We start from the raw sequence: 22,652 nt of genomic DNA on the forward strand, positions 1-22,652 counted from the left end.
TTGGATGAGTGATTGAAGACACTGGCAAACACAGCACCATAAAAGCAATAAATGTAAACAGGGTTTGGATCCAGTTTTCATGGAAAACATTAGGATGCCTTTTAGTGACACCAAAAGACTCAAACCTGCAAAATGCAAGATTGTTTCTGAGGTTTTCAAAGGAGCCTAACTGAGAGCAAGAAAGTTGTGTGACTTCCTCAGAAAATCAGTGGGCATTATCTACCTCGGTATCTTACATACTTCTGTGATCCCCACCACTGCCGTATCTGAGTGCCTCACAATCTTTAATGTGTTTATGCTCACAACTACCCAGTGAGGCAGGGCAGTGCTTTTAGCCCCATTTTAGATTCGGAGACACTAAGTCACTTACCCAAGGTCACGCAGGAAGTCTGACAGAACAGGGAACTGAACTGGGGTCTCCCAAGTCCTTCCTGTGAACAAACTAACTCCCTCTCTCTAATTTTGAAAGCCCAGACATTGCCTGGCAAACTGACATCGGGTAAAACAAAATGCCATAATAGTTACAAGGATGTCACAAAGTGTTGGTTCTGAAGGTCGAACTACCTTATTCAGACAGGACTAGCCTATGACATATAGTTCAGTTCAAGATCTGAATTGGATTTTCCCTCGAGTTTGGAAAGTTGTTTGCATCTGGGACTGAGAGTTACTGCCATATCTGCTTTGGCAGTGTATAGTGACAGCAAAAGAAATAGGGAAAAAAACTAGCCAGCCCTATCTTGTATTTCTCCTCTCTCCACATTCATTGTTTTTTCCTGTTGCCTTATGAGCAGCTGAAGGTTGAATGGATTTTTTTTCCACATTGCAAGGAAGTCATCTCTTCTCCCCTCTCCCTGATTTCCAGCTCTTCCTCCTTAAACCCTTCTGTTCATTTGCATGCTACAATCCTACTGGAGAAACTAACCCAGCTGAGCAGACCACTAACCCCATCAAACTAAATACCCAAAGCACCTCAGACTGGTTGGTTCAATTCACCTAATGTCTTCTTACCAGTGGCACTTTCAAGTGCATTTTGGAATGGTTTTGTTTCTGGCACTCACAATAGCCAAGCTGTTGTTTAGCCAAGGTAAAGTAACCTGTGTTTCCTCAGATGACTCAATTGCCTTCAGCCGGTAACTGAATTTGAGGTAAGTGCAAATTTGTTTGGAAGGTTTCACTTTGGCTGTGCTGATACTTACCATTCTGAGCAAAATTCCTGTCAGTTTGTGTCCTTTCAATGCAATGTGTTCAGCCCTTTGATTTATTATCTGCCCCCATGCAACCTCAAGGGTTCCAGACATGGTGAACTGAAGACATACACCTTCTGTGTGGGGTAGAGAGACATTCAATTAATATATTCCATGAACTGTAATAAACGGGTGGCTGATTATCATGATATTGCTAAACACCTGCCATGAGCTGTCTGGTAGGGGATTCAGAAGAGCATTAATTAAGCTGGCTTTTTTGATGCAGCCTCTCGCTTTGCAATCCTGGGCATGGGAACTCTTGCAGGTGAAATTCAGGGCCTAGAGTGTGACTTTGGGCATAGCCACGAACAAGGGATGTGTGTAAACTGTACCACCCTTGGAGCAGTGTACACTGTGACTCAGTCACATGCCTCTGAGTCATAATGTTGTCCTGCTTCCTCATTGTGAGGCATATATGAGAGAGAGAGAGAGAGAGTGTGTGTATATATTGATTCCCAATTAGGGTGACCATCCGTCCCATTTTAGGTGGGGCAGCCCCATATTTGGGGTGCCATTCTGGCATCCAGATTTATTTTGCAAAAGGGGCTAATTGCCCCATATTTCACAGGGTTCACCAGCTTCCCCCAGCTGGGGGAGCCAGGCGCTAAACCTGTGCCACTGCTGCTCAGCTTCCCCCACTTGGAGGAGCTGGGACCCAGGAGCCAGACTGTGTGGTGGCTCAGCTGCAGCCTGGCTTCCCCCAGTGGGGATTGGATCTGAGCTGGGGTGCCAGGGGTTGGAGTGGGAGCTGCAGGAGTGTGTGTGTGAACCATGGAAATCAACAAGAGTGTTTCCGATGGCTTCTACAGACACTAGGTTGGGCACATATACAAAAGAAGACTTACATTCTGAAGCATCCCAAAGCATTTTGCCAGATGATCGTATCACAGACTGGTGTGTTGAGTGAATCACAGCAGCTAGTGATGCTACAAAACGACTTACGGATTTGCTTACAAGATGGTGCAATACCTCTTTCATGGTGTACTCCCCCAATGTGGACAAAAGATATAATACCAGCATAAATCTTACTTACTTCAGCATGGGAAGTAGAATAAGGCACCACTATAACTGCACCCACAATAGGGCTTGTACCCTGGACACCATGACACTGGGACAAAAATCGTATTTTGGCCATAATTTCAGACTGGAACTGAAGCATTGCCCCTAACAGCCATTGTAGGAGCAAATTTTGGGAAGGCAAAAGATAGCTGACACAGCTGGAAGGTTGGCAAAACTCCCAAGTCACCTTTTCCAGGTGTGGAAATTTTTAAATGAGCACAAGTGGGCAGCAGCTCCATTGGACCTCTCCTCTAAAGATGACAGAGAGCATGGAAGTTGCAAAGATTACAGTGGGGTTCTAGCAATTACGTGGAGTACAGATCTGTAGTAGTAGAGGACTCTTATTGAGCACACAAAGGTGTCATAAGATACAGTGGCTGGAAATTGAAGCTAAACAAATTCAGACTAGAAATAATGTGTAAAATGTTGACAGGAGGGTAATTAACCTTTGGAAAAACCCACTGAGGGCTGTGGTTGATTCTCCATCAGTGGAAACTTTTAAATCAAGGCGGGATGTTTTTTCTAAACCATCTGCTCTACTTAAAACAGGAATTAATTCAGGGAAGTCCTATAGCCCATGTTTTGCAAGACGTCAGACTAGATGTTCACTTTCTGGTTTATAATTTATGAAATTCACCTCCTGAATCCCCACCAACAATTCCAATGGTATCAACCGCGGCTGTTCCGAGGAAGTCTGCTTCCTAAAGGATGACTTAGCCTGACCCTGCCTAGCTTGTGAAAAGTGTGTGGATCAAATAACAGTAGCTGTTTAGTAAAATGAGAAACCCAAACAAGGCAAGTCTCGGCAATAGCATTCCCTACAAAGATCCAAATCTCAGTTAGCAAACATATGTCTCTGTGACATCAAAAGGACCCAGCTCTTTTTAGATGGAGGCTATATTTTTACAATTTCCATTCTTGTTTCTGTTATCTGGCATGAATGTTTATCCAAGTTGTGATGTTTTTCCTCCTCTCATGATTGTTCACTAATGAGGCGGGGTAACCTACTATCCCTACCATCCCAAGTGCACTCTTATAAAATCTGGTCGTGAGGGTACAATTTACCTGGAGCAGAGAGCCAGCTCAAGATTTGCGCAGCACATAAATGCCCTTTCAAAACTGGGGTTGAGCAGGGCACAGACTTTACCTTGGTATCAGCAGGGTAGCCATGTTAGTCCATATCCACATAAACAAGAAGTCCTGTGGCACCTTATAGACTAACAGATATATTGGAGCAAAAACCCCATTTTGTCAGATGCGCACATATTTTATATGCATCTGACGAAGTGGGTCTTTGCCCACAAAAGCTTAGGTGCCAATATAGACTTTACATCGATCCTTTGCACTGAGGTGAATCATGATGGCTAAGCCCTGGTGTAATATTTACAGGCCTGCCAACAGCAAGGACAAAGGGAACAGTTGCCCTGGGGCCCAGCATTTCAAAGGGCCCTCTGGGCCCCTTTGAAATATCATGGATTGCTGTGCCACTGTTCCATGTGTGGCAGAGGGAGCGCTGGGGGTTCCCAGGGCTGACAGCCCTGAGCCACATTCCTGCTGTGCTTGGGCCCATCCTTTCCAGTGGTCGGAAGCTGGGCCCCCCGCCCACCTTGTGTTATAGGTGAAGTGGCTGTCAGCCCCACTGACGATTTACTTATGCATTAATCACCAAGTCTGGGGCTCAAGGAACTGAAAACAAGGCTCAATTTGGAAATGATATCTTAGTACCTAGAGATGAGTCAGGGCAGAAACTTCTTTTGGATGAAAGTTCATTAATTGAATATGATTTGCCAAATTTCACTAGCTCTACTGCTCACTCAATTTTCAAGTTTGGCTTTGAGGTACATCAGAAATGTTCAGGAGATATTCACAACTAGTGACAATAGATGCAGCGTTCCATTCCAAACTTAGCTTCTGCTCATAGGTTTGTATGGGATTAAATGACCAGAAAGCAATTTGGTTAGATACTCCCAGATGATCCTAGCAAGTAAACTATGTCCACATTGCAGAGGCTGGCAAAAAGACCCCAAGATCCCTGACAATGTGAACTGGTGGAATATTCTCTGCTGATTACAAAAACAGCAGTCAGTAGGAGCCCTGGGTACGTGAGCCAGACCCACCCACTAAACATCTCTGTATAGCCTCAGCACTCCAGCACCCTCTGCCCAGTGTCTCCTTTCCAGCCAGGGCCATCTGTGATGCTTCAGAGGAAACAGAAAATCAAACACAAACAGAAAACACTGGGGGGTGGGGGGAAAGCTTCCATTCTGATGGCCACAGGCAACTGTCTGCAGCTTATAATTTAGGACCATAAGATATAGGGGACAAATTGCCACGGTTGTGCCTCAAATACCTACGGAGAAGCTAAATGGTTTATATCTTACAATGGCACAGAGAATAATGGAGGGCCAAGCAAAAGAAATTACTTCATGGTTAGACACATCCATTATCTCTGTGGTGTTCAACATGCTAGCCAGATGTGGCTCTTTGATCAGGTGAGTGAGGCTAGCTGACTTGAACAATAAATACGTTTTCAGAATCATGTGGCTAGTTCACTACATTGAACTAGACATATTACAGTGGCTACTGGCTCAGAACTGGTTGGACACCATGGACTAGTTGTTAACAAAGGCAAGAGATACTTCGTGTATAGCCATTTGGCTATGTGACTGCCAAGGCCAGATTCTCATAAGTCCATTGATTTACACCAGATGAGGATTTCAACTTCAGTTTAGAGCTGAGTAAAGAAGGCCCAGAAGCATCTCATAATTCTTTCAAACTTTTGAATAAATTCACCTCAGCCGCATTGTTTCTAACTTTGTGAGATAAATTGTTCACTGGGACTCATTCGCCAGTCACCCCCACTGGGCCCCATGGGCCAAAAGAATCCCTTATGTAAGTGACTTTCGGGGAGTTACATCAGAGAAGTGTTGATCCCATAAGCATAGCTGGCCATGGTCAAACAGTGTTATCCCAATCAGCACGTCACTTTGCTTACATCATCAAGTACAACTTTAACCCTCCTGCACATGCTCCAGGTGGCGTTGTAATGAGTCATGTATAACTTTATTTATTTGTGTTATAGGTTGAATCTCTCTAGTCCAGCACCCAGTGCTGGACCACAGGAGGTCAATTTTGTCTAGAACATTACCAACACTTCCACGGCTTATTGAGCCCTTAGAAGACACTGAGAGGCAAATTACAGCTAAACAACAGCAAGGAAAGCCAGTACTGGCGGCCGGAAACAAACTTTATGGGACCACGGGAAACTTGGCCACACCCTTGACAAGAGGTCATCCGGATAACTAAAATCAGGTAGAAGTTGCCAGAGAGGTTCAAACTCTACCACAGAGCAAAGGAGCACAGACCCGAACTCTGCTGAGCTAAGTGCCTTACGAATACAGAATAAAAAGATGGGCCTTTCTTCACAGAAGCTTACAATCGAAGTATAAGCCAAGAGATGATAAATATAGACAGATGGGAGAATACAAGTGAACCATGAGACTCTGTTGGTTTGCATGATAAGCCAAGCTACTGATGGGGGAAACAAGGGAGGCAGTTGCCCCAGGGCATGGAGATTTAAAGGGGCCTGGAGCTGCTGGCTGCTGCTGCGGCAGCCGTCAAAGCCCCACGCTTCTTTGAATTGCTGCCAGAGCACTGCTCTGTGAAGCTGAGTGCTAGGGTGAACCACGGTCTGGGCAGAGCTAAGGGCTGACTGCCCCGGCCCTGCCCTGCCCCTTCCACCCTCAGCCTTGCCTCTTCCAAGGATGTGAAGCCAGACCCTCCACACCTGGCCCTGTTGGCCCCATTGATAAGTAGTGGCCTCCTAATAACAAACATAATGACCTTTAATAGTTAAAGTCACAGCCCTCATGTTTTACAAGCATCTGAGTTTTTTTTTGCTCTGATTGTTATATGTGTCAGAGGGTGTAAAAGTAAGAGTGCCTTGAGGTTAAGAATTACTCATACCCATAGTGGATGAATCATGCAATGCCACAGCAGCATCCTGTGTAATTGACTGGAGCCTCTCTTTCTGGCTTTGTGCTCCTGTTGTATGTCAGGAGTAAATGTTATTTGTGTTCTACTATATATAACCCAAAACAAACAAAAATTGCACAACACTACACTGTTCTGCAGCAAAGATCTGCAATCATAAATGCTCAACTGTACCTTCAGTTGCCTGGTGCCAGTGATGAGCTGTGTATTCCAGTGGATATGGTCGTCGGTATTCACCCTGGAAATACATGAGCAACTCTGCATGTCTCTCCTATTACTGAAGTCATATACATATGAGGATTGCAGGAGTCGGGGCTGTATCTCTGCAGGACAGTGTGGTGTGGGAGACGAATCACTGGACTGTAAGTCAGAAGATTTGATTACTAATTCCTGCAGGATGATCTTGGGCAAGTGACTTCACTTCCTCTTTTCCTCCCTTTATTTGTTTAGGCTAAGTTCTTTGGGACAGAAGTATCTTTCACTATGTCTTTATATAGCCTCAGAGGGGTAGCTATGCTAGTCTGTGGCTTCTTAAAAAAACCAAACCAAACAAAAAATGAGCAGTCCTGGAGAACCTTAACGACTAACAATGGGGTCTTATCCATAAAAGCTCATCACCTAATAAATAAAATTGTGAGTCTTTAAGGTGCTACAGGACTGCTTGTTTTTTTGGGGAGCATTTATACAGCACCAAGTGTAACAGAATCATAGAATCCTCAGGCTGGAAGGGTCCTTAGTTAGTCAACCTTAACTAAATCATCCCAGCCAGGACTTTGTCAAGCCAGGACTTAAAAACCTCTAGGGATGGAGATTCCACCACCTCCCTAGGTAACGCATTTCAGTGCTTCACCACCCTCCTGATGAAATAGTTTTTCCTAATATCCAACCGAGACATCTCCCTCTGTAACTTCAGACCCTTGCTCCTTGTTCTGCCATCAGATTAACTGGGGCCTGATTCTGCTGTCATGGGAGTGTACATACAAAGGAACTCCTCTAGAGTCAGAGTACTCTGAACAAAGTAAGGGTTGTGGATGAGGCCTGCTTCTCACAGCTGATTCCACTATGTCTCTTTATCAGACCTAAGAGGTTTAGCTGTACAGTCAGGCCTAGATCTTCAACTGGTGTAAAACCAACATAGCTCCACTGACTTCAATTCACATCTATTGAGGACTAGGCTCCTCAATCTAACAGGTGCTTAGCTTAACCAGACCTCTCAGCTGGTGAACCCTCACAGTTTGTATCCATATATCCTATGAGCTGCTAAATCCTATGAGTTTCAATCACTAATTATCAATCACATTTATGCACAAAGATTCCTCCCATTTTTCTAACTGCTCAATCCTTTGAGAAAGATGAATTTTAATGGCTTGGATCATTAACTTAAAGGTTGATCTAGAGTGGCAGGAATGGAACAATTTGTTAATCATTATTATTTATAATTATTTAACGTTGGGGAGAAAAATATCACCTTAAATGTCATCATGATGCCTTTTAATTGCTACGGATCAGATTCAGAATAATCACTGTTTCACAAATGTATACAAATCTAATTTTAAATACATTAAGATGCTGGATATTTATCCAGAAAATTCAAAGTGTTTCTGTTCAGTACTAAATATGGGGCTGAGGGGACAGAAAAATTGATTAACAGTTTCTTAAAAATGTGTTGTTTTCTAAATTCACTACTGACCAGACCTGACAAGATGACTAATATACAATGGAAAGAGTGAGCTGCAGTCACTGATGGGAAACGACCCAGGAAAGGGAAGGGGGCTGGTTTCTCTTTGCACATTGTAGTTTCCAATAATGAGCTTTAGGGTCTATATACGTTTGCGGGGGAAATGGGGGCAGGGTGTGATGGCACATAGTGGCATTGCTAGGGAGGGGAGGTGGGTAGCAAGTGGGACCCCATAGATGTCTGTGTATGGCGTGATTGTGCGTATATATGGAGAGGACACGTGAATGGGGGGATTTGTGTGCACGTACATGTATATATGGGGACAATGTGTCTGGAGGGTATATGTAGGCTTGTGTTTGTATGGGGGGCATATAAGATTTGCGTGCCTGTGTAAGACAATCACAGGCAGGGGTTCAGTGTGCATGTGAGTTGGCATTTTGCAGGAATAAGCTGCTCATAAGTTTTTATTTGATTTTGGAGGGTCTGGCACGTGTGTTTGGGCAGTCTGAGGGTGTACAGGGAGGTTTGGTGCTCATGTGTATATGCCTATGTCACAGTTTAAATCAGCAAGAGTCAACCTTGTCTAGTGAGCGGGCTGCATGAGCGGTCCTCCTTCATCTCACTGGGCCACAAGAGTGTCATAACTAAGACTGTCTCATAGAATCATAGGACTGGAAGAAATCTCAGGAGGTTATTGAGTCCAGCCCCCTGCCCAAAGCAGGACTAACCCTCACTAAATCATCCCAGCCAGGACCTTATCTCCTTGGATAGGATAGTTTTTCTAACTACACCCGAGTACCTACAGTTTGCCATGTGCACTGATTGAATATTTTGGAGCACTTTGGATGCAGAGGGAGCACATGACTTTCACAGTCTTTACTACGCGTGCCACTGCTCTATGCAAACACCACTTTTGTAACACTGGAAGGAGAAAAGCTCCATGGACAACAACCAGCAGAATCTGGCAAGCCTGTTCATGGACCACAGTAAGCAAAATATCTTGTGGGACACATACAGAACCCCAGTGAGCAGCAGGTTGCCCACTAGTAGTTTAACGATTATGTGCACAGAAGGACTTACTGCCAACTCAGGTAGAAAAACATTTTTCCACTGGGTGAAGAAATGCAGTTTAAACCATCCCTCAGACAAAGAAACAAACCAAAAACCCAGCACCCTTCCTATTTTTGGATAACGTTTAGTGGCAGTACAAGCCGCAGAGAGGGAAATGGACTATCTAAAGCCAACTCCAAGTTTTACTGTACTTTTGATGCAGTGCATCACCTGGATTGTGCTGCATCTCGTCTGGACTAAGCAAACTCATATCCAACAAACTGGACCAACTCAAACATGAAGAGTGATGAGGCAGCCGACAGGAATTGAAAAGCACCAAAGAGATTGCATAAGGAGGTGGAAGAGGGGAGTCAGAAGGATGTAGAGATCAAACAGCAGTTTTTGAAATGTCTGCACTCTACTGATTATGCCATCTCTAACTGACAGATAACCCATCCACTGGCGGAGATTGTGGCGTAGTACTGTAATCAAAACTCCCAGTTAAAACTGAGCTCCACCATGGGATACTGATGTGAACTTCCTTAAAATTCAAGGATGTTTGGATCCAGGGTTCTGGTTGGCCTATTATGGAGGAGAGGCAGCTGGGGAGCTTGGGAATGAGACTAGACTAGTGAATATAGCAGGGAAGAGGTAAGCACAGGACCTAAACTCTAGTCCCAACCTCATGCATGACTTTGGATGGGTCACTCTTCTTCTCTGAGTCTCATCTGCTCTTTCTAGAAATATGGGCTAAGCACATCAGCTGCTGAGCTCCTCCTCAGAGATGTGTAAAGTGTTGTGAGCAACAGACCAAGAAAACCTCCATGAGGAAGAAGAAAAGATCAATCATGTCTAAAGAACTCAGTTGTCAAAAACCAGCAACTAAACCTGATATCCCGGTACCACAACGAGGTGCTCAGACAGGTTGCCTACACATTTTCTGCAAAGGACTCTATAGAAGCAGTGTCACCAATTAATCCTGCAACACTTCTGAATGGGAGGTAGTCTTACACCTCAAAGATGTGAAACACAAAGCTTCATATAATGTGCTTGAGGCCACACAATGAATCAATGACAAGGCTGGGATTCAAACTCTAGGGCACATATTCAGCCCATACTGATTCTTGAGCAGCATATGCTGTAGTCCCCATTGTTCCTGCCCTTCAGTTCTCCATGGACCCTGGCTGATATATATCTACATAGTAACTGATACACCTGCTTCAATCCTGCCCCCTTGATCCCACCTGCACAGAAACTCCCTGCGGAGGTAGGCTCTTCCAGAAACAAGAGGTGTAATCCTTCTGCCCTAGTTCTCCAAATACTACCTACTCCACGCAGCAGCGCCACACTGGGTTAAATGCACCAGGGCTCTCTGTAGCTGTGAAAAAGGGAACAGAATTTGGTTATGAATGATCAAAGTGTAAGAGAAGAAGTAGGGGGAGTGTGGCCCAAATCAATACTCACAGCATCATTTATGTAACAAAAGGAAACAATAGCTCAGAACAGTAGGCACCATAAATCAATTTATGCCACAATTACAGCTGTGCCACCTGCTGATTTCAAGGACAGCCAGTGAGTACCAGAATCCGATCTTGTCTATTTCCCCTGCCCTCATATCCCACTTCTATCATTGTCATGCTCACTGGGCCTTACAACACTAACCCAGACTGTAACCTCACTTATTCCAGTAAATCTTCATGGTCTTTCGTCAGTGGAACTGAGACCAGAATTTGGTGCCCAACATGTCCACATCAGAAAGCCCCTGCAATAAGTGGTTTCACACAGAGACAGAGCTCCCCCTTAAGTTAAAAAAGAACCTTAAAAGCAGTGTGTTGAAGCTGTCCTTCACTAAGGAGAAGTCCCTATTTTCAAGGGAATTCCAACAGAATTTTCACCCTTCTCTCCATTATTATTTCTTTACTTTCCACAGCTCTTTGTTTTGTTTTTTTAAAGCTGCACTAGAACAGAGCCTACCCGTCAGATACCAGTCACCATGCCCTGCTGCTGCTATCAGAGCTGGGCTTGACCAATGTGAGAGCCTCAGTCTAGGGGAAACATTTGCATTTTCATTGGCACAGGTACAGCATTCAGAATTCTTTCAGGCTGGGCCAATTAAAACAAGCTGAAAACTGCTGAGCGAAGCAGTTTCATCTGGGATCTGCTTACATTCCCGCTCTGAAAAAAGCAGGGGGCCCACTCTCTGCAGCTCTCTCCTTCCCTGCACAGTGTGGGCTTTTTTTTTTTTCTCTCTCCTCCTCTTTTTTCTTTTTAAGGTGGAATATCTAAAGCTGTTCACACAAAGGCCAAAAGAGAGGGAGGGCAGCACAACTGAATCTGTCTTTATTTTATGCTGGTGCTTGGTCTGTATTATCAGGCAGAGGGAGGAGAAAGGAGCTGGTCGCCCTCCCTAGGTTGAAATTTTCAGCTCTATTGAAATCCTTCCTTCTATGATTTTTAAGGGACCGAGCCACATAATTGGCAGTCTGAGACTAAGGACATGCCGCCAGCATTCTGATACCCAGTGCCCCAGGGGGCAGCAAATACAACCACATTACCCAAGTTTTCCTTTCTGTATCCACTTTCAAAGGGATATTGACAGGTTAAAAGACACCAGCGCCCCATAAAACATTTTCCCTCGCCTGCACTGCCAGTACCACACACGAGGTTATATTAGTATTCTGTAAAGGCTAGAAACTGCCACAAGAATATGGGACATGACAAGGGGAGGTGGATCACCAAGTTTGTATCCCAGGAAAGGAAATGCAGCTCCAGGAATCTAGCCCCTCTGAGAGTTGCAAAGATTGACATCCCTCTATTAGCTCATCTAGTCTGTCCAGAGCATAGAATCATAGAACAATAGAGCTGGAAGAGACCTAAAAAATTCATCGAGTCCGGCCCCCTGCTCTAAGCAGGACCAAATGCGGGGATAACCAAGACTCTGTCAATTGCCCAACCAACTGGTTGGTATGCGTATGGTGGGAATAGCAGGTGTTCTGTTTTTGTTTACTCCTGAATGGCTGGACACAACATTAAACTAGACTACTTCCCCTAACTCCGAAGTCACACGGTGCATGGTACAAGAAACTATTGAACACTGAGTACTAATTCAGTGCAACAAGCACAGGGATTCTGATGTGAATTCTGAAAATCTGAAAGCATAGGGGAGTTTTTGGATGCTGGTTCCAATGATCATAAATGCCTGAGACATATGCAAAATATGGAGCCCGGGTTGGTTTGGAATTTCAAACACCCCACAAAAACCAGGAGAGTTTGGATCCAGATTGGCATGGGCTGGGTCTATTAACAAGAAATTCCACAATTAATGTATTACTTAGATTGTAAGCGCCTTGGGGCAGGGACTGTGTCTTGTATAGCATCTAGCACAATGGCATCATGGTTCATGACTGGGTCTTCTAGATCAGTGGTGTCCAAGAGGAATTCAAAGACTGCCATGCTGGTGGTGGTTGTCTTTCCATATTCACCTCATTAGTTCCAATCCCAGCCCCGCACCCGCTGCTCTACATAAATGCCCTTTTTTCCCCCAGAGACAAGTAATCCCATCCCCCGGCTATATAAATGCACTCCCCCTCCCTTAGAGACAGGCACCCTCATCCCCCCTCGCAATGAATGCCCTCCCCGAGAGCCAGGCACCTGTAGTCCTCTTCTTTCTAATTCAATTCTGGCTACTCACCAGAGCCACCACCAGGGCTGGCACTGGAGCCACTTTCTAGGCTGCTGCTGCCACACACTTCTCCTATCAAATGGTGGGGGCATGAGCAGAGCAGGTGGATGGCATTCTCCACATGTGGCTCTCAGGAGGAGCCACATTTAAAGGCTCCAAGAGCCACATGCAGCTCAAGAGCCACAGGTTGGCCACCCCCCGTATTCGCCACAATGCAGTATTCTATTCTCCACATGTGGTGAGTGGCTAACGTATTGTACACTGTAGTTCTCGGTGACACCATAATATATGTAAATAATAATGATAATGAAGCACTGACAATACATTTGCCTAATCATCACAAGAATATTAATATAAAGAAAAAGTGCAATAGAAGGGAAAATTGGTGATAACCATAGTATAAAGTAGTGTTTGAGGCAGCATAAATACCCATTTCTCAACCCATGCCTGAGACAAAATAATTCTGTTTGTGTTTTACTTGCAGGGTTAGCTCCTTTTTGATCTGCCTTTAGAATTCTATCCTGTGGAAGAGTTGGCCTGACGGAGAAACAAACTAAGATATTGAGCCTTGTCTATAAAGAATCATATTTTCATAGGCTGACAATATGCCTTATTCACTGACTCCCTCTGACTCATTATGCTCATGAGTGTGACAGCCCGCCACCAGAAGAGCCCTGAACTGCTCTGAATGGGACAAAAGAAGAAGATCAAATTGAAATCTAAAACAGCTGAAATGTATCACCAGGGTCCTGCATCCAAAAGTCCACCTGGTCAGAGAATGTGGGACTATTGATTTTAAAATACTGATGCAGACTCCCTAACATTAATACTAAGAATAAATTATAACATCTTGCATTATATGTGGTGCCTTTTATGTGGAAGAATACCAATATGCTTGAAAAGGCATTTATCTATCTATCTGTCTATCTATCCATCTACCCACCCATCACTCCTGATTCTCTTGTATTACAGTTCATTTTCTCTTTCACTCTGTGCCCCTTTGCATACCTTCTCATGAAATTTCCAAGCCTAAAACAATCTTCACCAAGAATAACCTCTCAGCTTCTGGACCCTGTTCCTATCCTCCTTCTCAGTTTCCGGACCTTGTTCCCAACCTCTTCTCCTCACCACTTCACACACACAGACGCACACGTGCGAAAAGCTAGGTATTGGAGACAAGGATGTCAATGACTCAGCAGGGCTTTGGATTGGCATGGAACAGGGTCTCAGAAACAACATGAGTTCAGATGGTTTCAGTTTGGAGAACTAGAGAGCCATTTTCAATGCATCTGAGATGGGGCAGATGTAAAGTTTTGAAAAAGTCACAGCAAAAGGTCAGAACCTCTTTTAAACAAAAGAACTATCTACAAATGAGCTGCTAGAAAACTTCTGCGACCTGTAAACTTTGATACCACTTCCTTCGGACAATAGTTTGGAGGGAACACTTGGTCGTTTGGTTGGTGCATCAGCAAGCTGATATTCACCAATGTTGGTGGTTTACAGTCAGCTCGCTGGACCTTCTTTTTATTGCTGATCTGCAGAATTTGACTATCACCATTCCCACCTTTTCCCTCCTACTCAGCTCTCAAATTGTCTTTTACCTCAGTCAGGCTTAGTCAAGCAGGACAGATGAGAAGCCCAACAGTGCAATCTCAGTCTGAAAGATTTGACTCCCACAGAGGGGCAAGAAGAAGATAAAAACAATGCGCCTAACACTCTTCCAGACTCAAGGTAAGAAAGGTGGAGCTTTCAAAAGGGTCGAACCATGTCAAGTGCTGTGCTTGTGGCATTTCAGCAATGGAACTGCAAGTATCAGAGGCAAAAGTCACACTTTGCTATGAGTTCATGCACCCGGCCCCCAACAATCAGTCCAAGTGGACGCAGAGTTTGTGCACTTTGATCTTTGGAAACCCAGCTTGAGACACAGTGGACTTTATTTTCAGAGCAACTGTGTGTCTCATTGATGCTCACTGACATCCATAACTCTCATTCAAAATCAAGGGGTGCATTTGAAAATGCATGGCAGGCTATATAAAACCTGCGCAGAGATACAAATTCTCTCAACTCTTGCTCTCTCTCTCTCTCCCCCTCCAGTTGTAGATATATGAAATCACTTTGGTCACTGTCGAAAGACAAGCATGTCAAGGATGGAAAATGAGAGTGGTTCAACAGTCCATATGAACACTATGCAAAGCAGTTTAACACAAGAAATGAAGACTATTGTAACCATTTGAAACTAGAGGGAGAGTTTGTGTGAATTTAGCATCTAATGACCCCATCTGAAAAAATGTGTGGCCATTACTTATACAAGTTTCAAAATACCAGCACATACTTGTGGAAGGAAGCTTTGTCCAGCTGTGCATATGCCAACCAGGCCACATGCGCCACGTGGTTCTGTCATTCCAAGATGTATCATTTTTTTCTCTGTAACAAGGAGAGAACATTGGCATTCACCAAAGGAAACTAGTCTGGTAGTAACGTGCCAGTCCCTTCTGTGCGCCTCCAAATGACTCTGAATGTAGAGGTGCAGAAAACATTCCTTTTGGCCCATCTCTAGTTACATGATAAGAAATGAAGTTGACATAACAATATAAACAATATTATTGACAAAGTCAAGATAACCAGCGGGTGCGGGCCAACGGACATAGTGTCATATGCATTGGTAGATGTCATATATTTATCTCAGGGTTCTTTGGAGCCAGTTCAAGCACAGAGTACACAAAGAACTATTCAGGGCAGTACATGATCTGAAAGAAAGCAGATGTCTTTTGGAGTTTGCAAGGTTCCTAGCACAGACCGATGTAGATTCCTGCTCTGTCTTCTTGGCATCACCAAGAAAATTTGTGTGTCCTCGGTGCTAATGCTACTAATTTTTGTATGAAGGCCGGTATAGACGATGATGTGTTCAGTTCTTGCAAATTCAATGGAAATGAAGAACTGACATGAAAATTAGAGGGAGTCCCAATTTTTAAGTCCTGTTGCTAATCTTTTTGGGGGTAATTACTGAGCAGAGTAGAAAACCATGAGGCAATGAAGTCTGGTGCTGGGCCTACAGCTTGCTTTACTCCAGTTAGCCTGAAAAGGTTGTGTTCCAAAGACTGGATGAGCAATCGTGTGCCAGAAACAGCAACCCAGGAAGGAACAGTTTAGATGCCTTTGTGATAGATGAGCTAGTGAACCAGGAAATAGATTTCAGGTTAAACTGGACAAAATGGATGAAATTAAGTTGCTTCAATCATAGCAAATCCATCACAAATTTGAAATGAAACAGATCTGTTCCAAGACCTTTTAGGTCTGAAATAAAATCATGGCACCTGGTTTATGGACTGGGGACCCTTTGGATTGGGAACAGACATGATTTGTCAAGCACAATGGCAGTCCAGACACATGGGTTGACATTAGAGAGTCTACCAGCTGTCTGATCATTTTCAAACTTATACTCTTGGAAGCAGAGCAAAGGCTTGTGAGGTTTGCGAAATCTGTGTTCTGAGCCAATTCCAGTAGGTGGAGCTAGACGGCAGGAACAATCCTCCAGAGTGGTGCATTCTGATATAAACCAGACAAGTCTCTGTTGCCTCTGACTTTGTCTGGTTTCTGGCACAAGGACAGCAGCAAACGAGACCAAATTTCAGAACAAATGACAAAAGCTGTTAAGTGCTGCAGAAGTAGATTAAGAACAGTGACATGAACAAAGTTGAAACAATGAAACTCAGGAGCAGGCAGGAAACAGCACAAGATCTTGGTAAGACGCTTGCTGGCCTTTGACAGAGGCAGGCAGAAAAGGCAACATCTGAAAGACAAAAGGGCCGATCTGCAGAGGGCATAAACCAGCACTGTTCTGTTGACTTCACTGAAGCTCTATTGAGTCACAGCAGCTGGAGATCTGACCCTCTAATTTTTAAACTCCAGTCTGGCACTTGTGATTTCATCCTGCAGATGACTGTAGAGCAGTCTGGGCAACGTAAGCTAGTGAGCCTCATGAGTGCCCTGCCTTCATCCCAATGGACTGCAAGGTTGTTGTAACCAATATGGTCTCCCAGGATAAGGTAGTTTTGCTGCCTGCACTCATGTACCTAGAATTTATGGGCTGCACTAACTGAACCAGAGTGTGCGGTCCCCACAGTCAATGTTGTGTGCAATCAGCATGGACCTCACTTCATGTACCCTTGCTTTAAGTGCTTGTCACATCTTTAATACAGGTAGGAAAAAAGCCTATGAGGACAGAAGCCTGTGGAATCTGGTCAACCTGTGTATGAGCAATGGTTAACAAAATGTCTTGTGGACCACTCATAGTACCCTGCTGGGCCATATGTGGCTCATAGGCTGCAGGTTACCTACCTCGGTGTAAAGCGTTGCACATATAACAAGCAGGGCAGAGGGCAGGGGAATCCAGCCTCGCATTAATGAGAGTACTGCCTAGTAGCAAGAGTAAATCCTACAAGAAGAACGTACAAGGCTACTTACTTCTTCACCCTCCTTCGAATTTCTCCTTAAATCCTTGCCATGTCTGGTGAGGCCTCCAACATACTTACCACATTAGGCAGCTAGCGTGCTGTGACTATTCCTTGTTGCTGGAATCTTATCTGTTTTATTGCCACAGTGTCCCCTCTTCCATCTGCTGTGGTTAGACTTACATTTGGATTGTAAATTCCTTGGGGCAGGGTCCATTGTATTGTTATATGTATATACCATGCCCAGAAAAATACAGGCTAGGCTGACCAATTTTCTCTCCCCTCTACCAGGGCTATTCCCCTGTCTGTCTCCATCTGTATCTCTGGTCTTCCATTTACATTATAAGGTCTTTGGGGTATGAACCAGCTATTTGTTGTGTGTCTGTGCAGTGCCCACCACAACAGGATCTGCTACCGAAGTATAATCAGAATATAATATTATATTATATATAATAATATATATACAGAATATAATACATTATGGGCCTCTGGTTTCTACCCCAAATGCAACTAATAATGCAAACATCAACAAAAATATTACCACCACCACCACACATGGTGAAGATTACAGTTAAGCTTATATCTTTACTCATTGCACATCCCTTTTTAAATCATTCTCTGCACACACAGAAGGCAACTTTTAGCACTCAGCGGTACCTGCTATCCATGCCTGCTCTTCACACACACTTTCTCTTCCTTGATGTGCAACTTGTAATGCCATAATGTAGGACAAAAAGAGCAAGGTCTCTCATTAGATTTTTGGCATCTCCATTTCTAGTCATGCCTGCGAACACTGCAAGACCACCTTCTTCCTTGGTACTCTGGGACTTCCAGCTGATCACTGGAAATTTAGTTTATTGACTAGGTGGAGTTCATGTCTTGGAAGCAGTATGTTGGCTAATGAGAATGAAGGAATAATGACAGTTGTAATGATGGTTGCAATTTTAAAGATGTTGCAATCAAGTACACAAAGAGCAAACAGGCTATGAGAAATGTCAGGAGGGACGTGTATTCCAACTCACATTCTAGCCCTAACTGTACTCTAAGATCTTTGACTGCTAATCAGAGTCTGAGGTTCTCAAATGATAGGGAAAAACTATACTTACCACAGTGTCTTCTGTATGGAAAGGTCAGGGGATGTTGCTCTCCCATCCACTCTGGCTACTCTTCTCATCCTGATGGAGTACTGTAGTCAATGGGAGAGCACTCAAAGATTGATCTCATCTAAGCATACAGATAAATCAACCAGTGGTGGATCAATCTACCACATACTGAAGCCAAGTCCTAACTCACAATGTTATGCCAAATTCTTACACAGTATTTATTCATTCCTTCCTCAGACCTCAAGGAAGTAAGTTTGGCAGCATTTGGGCCAGTTTGAGATACTCAGTATGGAGATCATGGTCTGTCATGCTTGCACATATATGTACTTAAAGCCTGTGCACATGGGGATAGGAAAAAGATGGAAATTGCTGTGTGACTTTCACCTTATAAAGCTGTGCATTTGTTAAGTGTTTCTGCATACAAAATAAGCCACAAATGTGAAGTGCGAGAGGTTTATATTGGCACCTTATCACCTCAGAAGCTGGCGTACATAACCCATGTTGAAGTCAATTAAAGGAATGATCAAAGCTATAGACTCCTCAGATTAAAGCTTTGCCTTATTATTAGAACTGTAAAGACCTTGTTAACTGTGAAGATACTTGTGCAAATATTTTCTTCAGCTCTGATCTCAATGAGGCTTGTGAGTCCTGAGCTGGGGGCTGTGCTTTGAGTGAACTCCCAGAAACAAAGGGCCAGATCCTTAGCTTTTGTAAAGGGATATCATCAAAAGAGACACTTATGTACACCAGTGAGGATCTGGCCTAATGTCTAATAAAATGGTAAAAATAAAGAAGTTTCATCTAATGTCACATCAGCATCAAGCAAAACTGAATTGTATATGGCTCATGTGTGAATTCAAAACATGCTACAAAGCTAACACGCAGCGGTCCTTTGAAAGCAGTTCTTTGGAAGATCTCTTTCGAAAATACTTTTTTGAAAGATCGCAACCACACACAAAAATGCAGATCGAAAAATCAATCTGCTCTTTTGATAGACAGAGGTCACACCCTGGCCACTCTTTAGAAAGAATGGGCCAGGAAATGCTGTGGATTGAAAAAACTGGTGCCATGGAGGGCTGCTCTTTCGAAAAAAGGGCTCCTGGGGCATCTGCACAAAGGAGTGGAAGAGGGCCACCAAAAAAAGTTTTGCGTTCTTCTGATTCACTATCGAAGGAACACATTTTGTATGTGTAGCCTCTCTGCAGGATTTTTCAAAAGAGCCCTGGCTTTTTTGGGGAAAAAAACAAAACAAAAAAAAAACACCTCCCTAGTGTAGACTTGGAAAGACATTTTAAATTTTGGGTTTCATATAGGATTCAATTTAAGAGCACATTTTTAACCTATTAACCAAGTACTAATGTAGTGCATTTCTTTTTTAAGTTAAAATGACATTTTGCAAATTATCTAATTTTTTTCTTTAGTTTTTAAATCCCTACTTAGGGTCTGATTTGGCTCCTTTTGAAGTTAACAGCAAAACTCCCCATGACTTCAGCAGGAGCAGAACTGAACCCTCAAATGTGACAATGTGATGGATGACAATATTTACCTGTGTATTCAACTGTGCCTCTATGATCCTTCTCACCTGGTGAAAGTTCAGTCCACCCAGTTGCCAAGGGAGATCTAAGACAAACAAAAAATACCCATTGGTTGTTAATTTCTTCTTCTAAGCAGCTAAAATTACAAGAAAAATCATTTGGATAGAAACGAATCTGAACCAAAACCCTGGATCCAAACAGCCCTGTGCTTTCCTGGATCTAGAACTAGGGGTTGCGATCTACTGTATTAAATCTAAAATCTTTTGGATACACCCATAACCACGGTGTCTGTGGCTCTATCCATACAAAAGGCTAAACAAAATCCTTGAACCTGGTTTTGGGTGTAAATTTCCCACCCTTTCTTTTAAACTCCTGCATCCATTTCTCAGAACCAGTGGTTTCATTTGAGTGCACGTACCTCACACCTTCCATTTGTTGCTTCACAATGCCAGCTTTCCAAAGCAGCACCATCTGCAAGGCTGTTAACATGTGCATGGTATTTCAGTACTTACATGGCACAACCTTTCTCCTGCTGACTTGCCCTCAGTGCTACAACGTCTAGACAAGGCACAGGATTTATTGTGGCCTCTGGGACTGGCATCACAGACCTGACCCTGAAGTGTACGACAACAGGAGGCTGCGAAGCAGCAACTGGGCTGTCTCACCTTCAGAGCTTCTATTTCTTCTGAGTGCAAATTTTGGCCGAGTGAGACTGATTAAAAGGAGCCAATCCTCTGAGGTTTCTCAACAGAGCTGGAGAGGAGAAGCCCATTCACATGGTAGTACAATGTACAAGGGCAGAGCTCCACATGTTCATCTGACACAGGGATCTATGTGGCATCCACAAAGTGAAATCCAGGGTTTCCAAGGGTGATCTGAATCTGGCTTACAGCCTTTAAGGAGAGCTGTATTCTGTGGTGCAGATGGTTTGCATTCTAATTCAGAAGGCACTCAGGAGGGGTTGAATGACTTTTGAAACCTTTGATTACTGACCAGTGTGCTCACTTTAGGAGACACAAAAGTACAAAACCTCACCATGGAATAACTCTCACTATTTCTTTTATCTTTTCTCCCTGGACAATTTTTATCAGGTTGGCATCTGGCCAATACATCTGTCCTCGTTAATGTGTGCAGGCTGTGAAACGCTGCCACTGGGTGGGCCAAATCCACCATTTGTATGTGGAGTAGTTACCACTTACTCTTTTGTTTTCTTTTGGCTCATTAAAAGGAGAGTAATGCAAATAAAAACAAAAAAAATCATCACTTAAACGATGGCGTCGTAATTTAAGATCACCTGAACTATTCAATTGGAACCAGTTCAAGATACTTGGTCAAATGCTCAGCTAGTGGGAATTAGCATCATCCATTGGAGTCAGTGGGGCTGCATCCTAAGCTATTGTAAATGGATGCAACTTCAAATAATATATGCCAATGTCCGCCTGCAGAACACCTGGATCATTCGATGTGACCAGCAGTATCTGCATCTGAATGGTATGTCTGCATTAGTTTTTCTTGCATTCCTTTTACTATGAATGTAACTAGCAGGAACTCTGAAGAAACTTTCCCTCTGGGCATGTTACAATTGTAACTGCCTGTTGCAGGGCTCTTACATTTTCCTCTGAAGGATCAGGTACCAATCACTGGTGGAGACGGGATCCCTGAACTTAGAAACCTGTCCCACTTCTGATCCTGTATGGAAATCCCTAGTCTCCTTGGTTTATGATATCATTGAAATATCTTCAATTTTCAGCCCAAGAGAGGAAAGCTTTCTCCGTGGCACTGTCAGCAGCAGTGCAGGCCTCTCTAGCCACCTAGCCAATAAGGCTCAAACTTGACCTCATGGGACTTCCCCTAAAACCCAGGCAATTGTACTGTCACTGGGTTTAAAGCATCACTCTGTGGAGGGCCTGTGTTTCTTGAGCCCTGCTTTTGCCTTCAAAATGAGGTTTAAGTGATGAGTACGCCTCCTGCTGGTCCTCTGCACAGGGGTACTTTCCACCATGAGAGTTCTGTGGGAGCAGGAACAGCCTACAGAGACCAGAGGCAGAGGCTCCTATGCTGAACAGACCATTCAATGTAATGGGCTACTTAGGCTAGTGAGTGGATGGCATGAGTGGTCCTCCTTCATCTCAGTGGCCGCATGATTGTTGTAACCACGACTGTCTCCGAGGATAGGGCAATTTTGCTAGCTGCAGTTATATACCTAGAATTTGTGGGATATGCTGCTGGACCCATAGCAGTACTTCAACTGGATGCAGAAGGAGCATATGATTCCCATGGTCAATGTTGTGTGCAATCAGCAGGCACCTCACTTCAGGTGCCCTTGCTTTACATGGATGTCAGTTTAGTAATACTGGTAGGAAAAAATAACTATGTGGATGGAAGCCAGTGGAATCTGGCTACCTTGCACATGGGCAACGGTAAACAAAATGTCTCAAGGGCCACACACAGAACCCCATTGGGCTCTATGTGACCCCATTACTGTTCCTCAGCTTGTCTGCTAAGACTGCCACATCTGGAGCATAAATGGATAAGGACGTGGGAGGGGAGGGTTGTGTTCTAATCAAACCTTCTTCTTTAGCTGTGAGGTAGAGGAGACATTTACCCCAGCAGCCAAAGCCACTTCTGCACAAAGTGCAATGTAGCAAATTTGTTTTAAAAAAAGCCTGTTTCCACGAGAGACTGCCACATGTTCACTCTGCTGTCCCGAAGCTTGAAAATGGAAACCTGCTGCCAAACACAGGTCTATTTGCATTTTTAATCATTTAAGAGTTTAATTAGTATCATGGCCTTAATCAGGAGCTGCAAATACAGCTGAAGTCATCAAAGCTTAATTAGTCTGAAAAAAGTTTGGTGC

This window comes from Carettochelys insculpta, chromosome 25 (genome assembly GCF_033958435.1).
Source record: "Carettochelys insculpta isolate YL-2023 chromosome 25, ASM3395843v1, whole genome shotgun sequence".
Lineage (NCBI taxonomy): Eukaryota > Metazoa > Chordata > Testudines > Carettochelyidae > Carettochelys > Carettochelys insculpta.